This window comes from Rhodnius prolixus, unplaced genomic scaffold (assembly GCF_049639745.1).
Source record: "Rhodnius prolixus isolate KJV_2025 unplaced genomic scaffold, Rpr scaffold_8, whole genome shotgun sequence".
NCBI classification, from domain to species: domain Eukaryota; kingdom Metazoa; phylum Arthropoda; class Insecta; order Hemiptera; family Reduviidae; genus Rhodnius; species Rhodnius prolixus.
In genome coordinates this window covers 11,867,086-11,873,085 of record NW_027411593.1, presented here as the reverse complement: position 1 = coordinate 11,873,085, position 6,000 = coordinate 11,867,086, and the positions used below count along the sequence as shown (strand labels likewise).

The window sequence follows — 6,000 nt, the reverse complement described above, 5'->3', positions numbered from 1 at the left end:
CAGACATACATTACATAATAACATACATACCACATGCGTTTAAGGCGACATGATACTGAGTGTTAACGCTAGCCTTTTGGCCTCCTCCGATATTAGTAGGTGATGTGAAATGCGCTTTAATCGTCAAATTGAAAAACTTTATAAAATTTAAATCTTCTCTCATACTCTGTAACTCTATAGCAGATCATCTGTCAGTTTAGAACTGGCGCATCACTGCTTTCTTTGTCTATATTTCTTTAATAATTTTGAATATCCTGAAATATATGTAGTTGGGTGTAAAAGTGTAAAGTAGAAATTACTGAATTATTTTATATGTAGAGATCTTAGCTTTAAGTGAAAGCGAAAATTTAGCAAATACTGAGATAGAAATTCTTTAATAAATAAAATATAAATAAAAAATAAATAAAATAAGTGATTCTTCTTTAAGGCTTACATGGAAAATTTGATATCTTTCCAAATTTTCTAATGATCTGCATTTCACTACCATAGCGCTGATAAAGCCGATACTTAGGAGTAATAAAAAGTGAATCCTCATTCAGAACCTGCAAGAACCTGCGCAGACAAAATAAGCGCGCTACGCCACAGTGTGGGAGTATGCTTAGAAATCACTTATTTTCCATTTACTTTAGTATTCATTCTGATCATGAAAGTTTCTTACATTTGCTTACCACTCTAAAGAGAAGGTATTGCTAATTTGAATTGTACCAGAAATATTTGTTTCCCTCTGCCTTTAAAAAAATGTATTACAATGATTTTTGTGAGTAGCAACAATCAAAAACGAAAACTTGCGGATAGTTCTAATACGATTTTTGTAAAGATGCCAGGGCCCCGAAAAATAACTTTTAGAATTTCCGCTGGATTGAAAAATGTAGTTCTAAGTAGATAGACAGATACCATAGTACATCGTTTAAAAAATATAAAAGGTTACATAAATGAAAAAGAAAACTATAAATAAAAACTTCCATAACCATGTTGGTTATAATAAAAGAGCGAATACACAAAGAAATTCCACACAAATTAAATAATCTAGCGGTAATTCGACATTTTCTTTTTATTCACTTCTCGTACAAACAAATTTTTATAGGATGATTTTCTAACTCGGAATATTCTTGATATAATACCTATTTTATGTGAGAATACGTATTTTTACGTGTTATACCTATTTTTTCCCTACTTACCTATATACCTATTTTTTCAGGTGTACTTCACATCCAATTCATGCACGGAGGTGGAGAGCAAAACACTTTAAATTTCTCATATTAATTACTAAATAAATTCCAAGGTCAAGACCGGGAAATTAATCCAATACCATAATTACATAGTAGCTTTGTGGGTCTCGCCTCTAACCGCTCGGCTACTGTGGCCACTAATTTTCGTTATTTAAAAGTTTCAAGAAATCAACTTTAGTGATTTCAAATTATAAGTCTATCTATACTTTACTACTTAAAATTGATATATATCTCTTATGCCGGTTACAAATGTCTAAAAGTATGGTCTCGACTAATCCGTACACATTAGTATGTGCAGTCAAAGAATTTAAAATGGAGAAAGCCATAGCTGAACATAAATACCATCTCAACCGAAAATAACCAGGTAGCAAGCCAATAACCAGATAAAATAAACATAGTGAATAACTATGGAATTTATGCAGTGGAATGAGTAGGATGATTAGACGACTAGATAGATCAGTAAAGAAATCTCACCGACAATGGGATGAACATGGTATTCTTAAACAATCTCTCCAAATATTGGCCACTCGTTTAATTCAACAGCAAGTTGCTCTTTTGACTGAATTAGGAAAAGAAAAATTCAACTTCATTTTCTTGATTGTAAGGTTTAGATTTTTAGAATGATGGAACGCTCGGCGAAAAGAGTTGTTTATTGCCTAGTTACAGTCTATGAATTTTGTGTCTGTTGTCTGCATTTCTTATTGCTTAAATAGAGTGTAAGGGTTCCTTATAAATTAAATAAATAACGCAACATATACCAAAGAACTTCTTGGTTAATGAGGGACTCTGGACGTGATGACAAATAATTCAAACCCATACTTCCAAAAAACCCAATAAAATACGAATTCGAACTCAGGGGACCTTAAAATGTGAATTTTTATTGAAACAGCGCACCGAAAATTTGACTCTCAAGACTTCCTCGTCTACCAGTTAGTTATTAGAAGAAGTAAAAACAAAAAAAATAAAACATGTAATATCTACAATAAATATTTTGCATTACTCAAAAAAGGCATTAGTATTCTAATTCAATACAAAATTATTGTGAGCTTTTTGCAATGAAAACAAAATGTTTTGAAGGATTTTTAATTTGAAGGCTTTCCTGATTTTTTTTTTTGACCAATATTAATCCATTTATAGTTTTTGTGCATACCTTGTAAAGTGGGGTACATCCCGGCCTAATTGCGAATAAGGGGTACAAGAGTGGGGATACGTGGATTCCCTCTGACAGGACAGGTCGGCCCCTTTGGGTTTGTAATACGGCTGGGAGAACTCAGTTTGTAGTGATCTTCGTTCGGGTTGTTAGGTGACCGTAAATGATACCAAACGTGGTACATATTTAGTCGCGCCAAAATTTAAAATATCAAGTATTTATTCAATTTCAGTTTCTTTTTTTAAAAATATTATTTGTTAACAACACTAGCCCACGTTCTAGTGAAATAATTTGGCACCAAGCAATCAAACATTTTACGAAGAATTTATTAAAAGGTATTTTTTTTTTTTAATTATTTTGTTACAGAAATTTTTTTAAGATTTTTTTATTTATTTTTATCTAGTTTACTTAAAATTAACTATAGATGTTCGTCATCCTTTTTTATCCTTTTTAAAAAAGGATGTCCCTAAAATGTAAACGAATGAATACAATTACACCAATTTTACTCTCGCAGAATAGTGCCTAAACATTTTTACATACACTGAATTTTATGTTTTGATTTTTATTAAATTTTGAAAACATAATCATAGGCAGTTTGAGGAAGTTCCACCACAATCAGTGATCAGCGAATACAGAATCTTTATCATCTAATTGTTCCTCATTTCAAAGACATAAACTTTCAATGACGATTAAACTTATTCTAGTATCCAGTAATTTTATTTATTTAACACTGCCTAGTAATTTAGGTAATTAAAAATATCAATACATTATTAAAAAAGAAGAGCAGTAGAAGGGAAATGAAAAAGTACAACTTTTTACTGTTGCCACTAAAGATCTAGTTTTAATTAATTTATCAAAAGCATTTACCCAAAAACGAATCAAATAGAAAATTTCATTAAAATCATTCTTAATTTTTAAGAATGAGTTAAAATTGTCTTTTCATAAAGAATTTACAGCCTGCAAGTATTTTAAGTATTTTTTATGCTCCCTTACTGAATTACGCGTTGAATTACTCAGATCAAGTGAATTTTTCGTGAAAAAAATTATTCTAAGCTTATTTAATGTAACTTATACGCATATGTATATGTTGACCTTATTTTTCTGCTATGATTAGTGGACTTAGATGTAAAGGAAATAACGCTAATTTAAAATAATAACAATTTCAGGAAGTATAAATTTGAAATTCCCTTTCGGTAATGATGGAGATTCATATGTTTAGGAGGGATAACAGCAGAGATGCAAAGCTCCATTTCAACCTTAGCAATCTATTTAGGGCGATGATTGTTTATAGCTAAAAAATGAAAAGTTTACGATGAGTATTATATACGTATCTGACATGTGTGCAGACGTGTGTCAGTCGGTTCTAGTAATCTAGCAGGACTTCTGTATTTGTTTTCGGTGGTGCCAGTAAAAGAGTTGTTTGGTTCTTTAGCAGAGTTATCCGGAGACGCTAAGGTCCCTGGAGAAGTGGATAGTTCGCTTTCTCCTTCGGGAACTCATTATACATAACTAGAAAGAGTTATCAATCCCCTACAAGTATTTTTAAAAATTTTATTTAGTTTTATTTCCAGAGAAATCGTACTAATGTGCGATTTGGAGAGTAGTTTTTGAAAGATACCAAACTTATCTATAATTCCTACAGATAAGTTCCAACCAAAGAGTTTTGAAAGCGTTATCACCAGTCATAGTTACTCTTTAGCGATGCCTCAGAATAAACCCTTAGCGCAGGCAGCCAATTTGAATACACATGGACGCACGCCTTTTGTTCTTTTCAGCCTTGACTATGCAGAAGTAGTCTTCTTCCCAATTGGGAGTACGCTACAAGTCTCTTAAGTTACGAGATTTGGAGCCCAGAGCTACTTTCCGCCAAAATATCATGTTATCCGAAAAAAAAAGGATAAACATGTTATTTTTTCTTAAACCTGATTTCTCCTAGTCGTCCCGCTTCATATCAAAGCCATAAGAAATTGTGAAGTAGATATTTTCTTCATTAGCACAAATATTCAAGAAGTCTTTTGCAACTTCTTACTGTTTGAAGAGAATGATTATTTCAGCTTCTTTTATTCTGCATATTAAGTTTGAAATTAAATACTACACCTATTGGAGAAATTAGTATAATCGTCAAAAAGAACAATCTGGAAGAAAATCTGTAAAAAATGAGAAAAAGAAAAATTTAGATCCTTTTCATTTTAAATCATAATTTTTCAGACCTTAAATTACTATAGAATGGAAATTCGGCAATGGCCGAAAATCTTTTTGTTAAATAAATTTGGCCCTTATATTTCAAGATGTTACGCTTCTCTTAAGAGTGAAATGGTAATGTCAGTCAAGTATTCATGATAAAACTGGTATGATCGAATGAGTTCCAGCTTCTTGAAATTAGTGTGTGGGTTCCAAGGCTTTTTTTTTTTTTTTTTTAATTCTAAATAGAGTCCCTAGTAGTGAACATGGTTAACAAGGAATTTTTCTCTTAGAATTACTGAAAGACAAAAGATTCTCCGGAGAAGAGAATGAAGGTGCGATTCAGTCGTTAAGAAAGGTAACATGGAGCTGTAGGCTTCGATGACAGGATCTTCGGGGAATAAGGATCATATATTGTTAGGAAAAAGAAAATACGGCTTGTATGATGGATGAGGAGATGAGGATAAGGAAGGAAAGTTTCCATTTCTAAAACAAATGTCGAGTCAAATTCTGTTAAAAGCATGGAAATTTTATGTTGACAAATCAATGGCTCAGATATATTGTGAAATGGGGACTGCGGAAGCTGCCAGAGATAACTTGGAGAGATTTAAGAATTAAAAGTAATTTCATCTTAAATCTTCATTGTTGACTTTTGTAAGAAAAGAAATATGTAGCTCTCAGTATTACTTTATATGTTTGTTAGGAGGTTGGCTTTTTGCAGTAGATTTTTAAGGATTACGGGTGAAATGAGGTCACGACCAGGTGATTTATTTTTTGGAAGCTACCCTATTGTGAAGAGGATTCCCTTAGGGTAAAAGATGTTGAGACCTAGTGGGAAAGGTATGTTTCGGACACCGGCGATAGAAAGTACATGGGAGGTTAGATTTCTTTATGTTAGGGGGCAGAGAGGTAAGGGACCAACAGTAAAGCTTTTATAATATCTGATTTCATCCAACTGACGTTGGACTTTTTGATCTGATACAGATTTCTATTTGAACATTAGCATCGTTCGGTTAGTTCTCAGCTTTTGTAATTCTATTTTCAGTGGTCGCATAAGTTAGTTTAGTTTGGGTTGTTAGATGTCGAGTTTGTAGTCATCTGCACCTAGGATAGTTTTTGGTACTAATAAAAAGGGTGATTTTTGTGTCTAGATAAATTATTAAATGGCACAATCAAAATATGATTATTTATTTTAATTTAGTAACTGCTGACTTAAATTGATCACTTGATTTCTTATTGTTATAGTATTTCATCACAAAATTATATACGACTTAAGAAAATTAGCTATTAATTTCAATGCATCAAGTGATAGGATCAAATTGATAGATAAGAACTTAGGCGATCTTATTTCACCAGACACTGCAGCCAAATAATAGACTTAAAAGTATTATCTTTTAGAAAGGTCTAGTGCACTAAGCCTTCTCTCTTTAAGACATGTTC

The 6,000-nt window shown here is 32.1% G+C and overlaps 1 protein-coding gene across 1 annotated transcript in view; it reads left to right on the top strand.

Annotated features, from left to right (window-relative positions):
- The first annotated feature begins 2,440 nt into the window (after window positions 1-2,440).
- CrzR (corazonin receptor) overlaps window positions 2,441-6,000 on the top strand; it is a 160,886-nt gene continuing 157,326 nt past the window's right edge. Inside the window, exon 1 of the mRNA XM_074121718.1 lies at window positions 2,441-2,714. The gene's annotated coding sequence lies outside the window, so the exon portion shown is untranslated. The remainder of the gene's footprint in view (window positions 2,715-6,000) is intronic.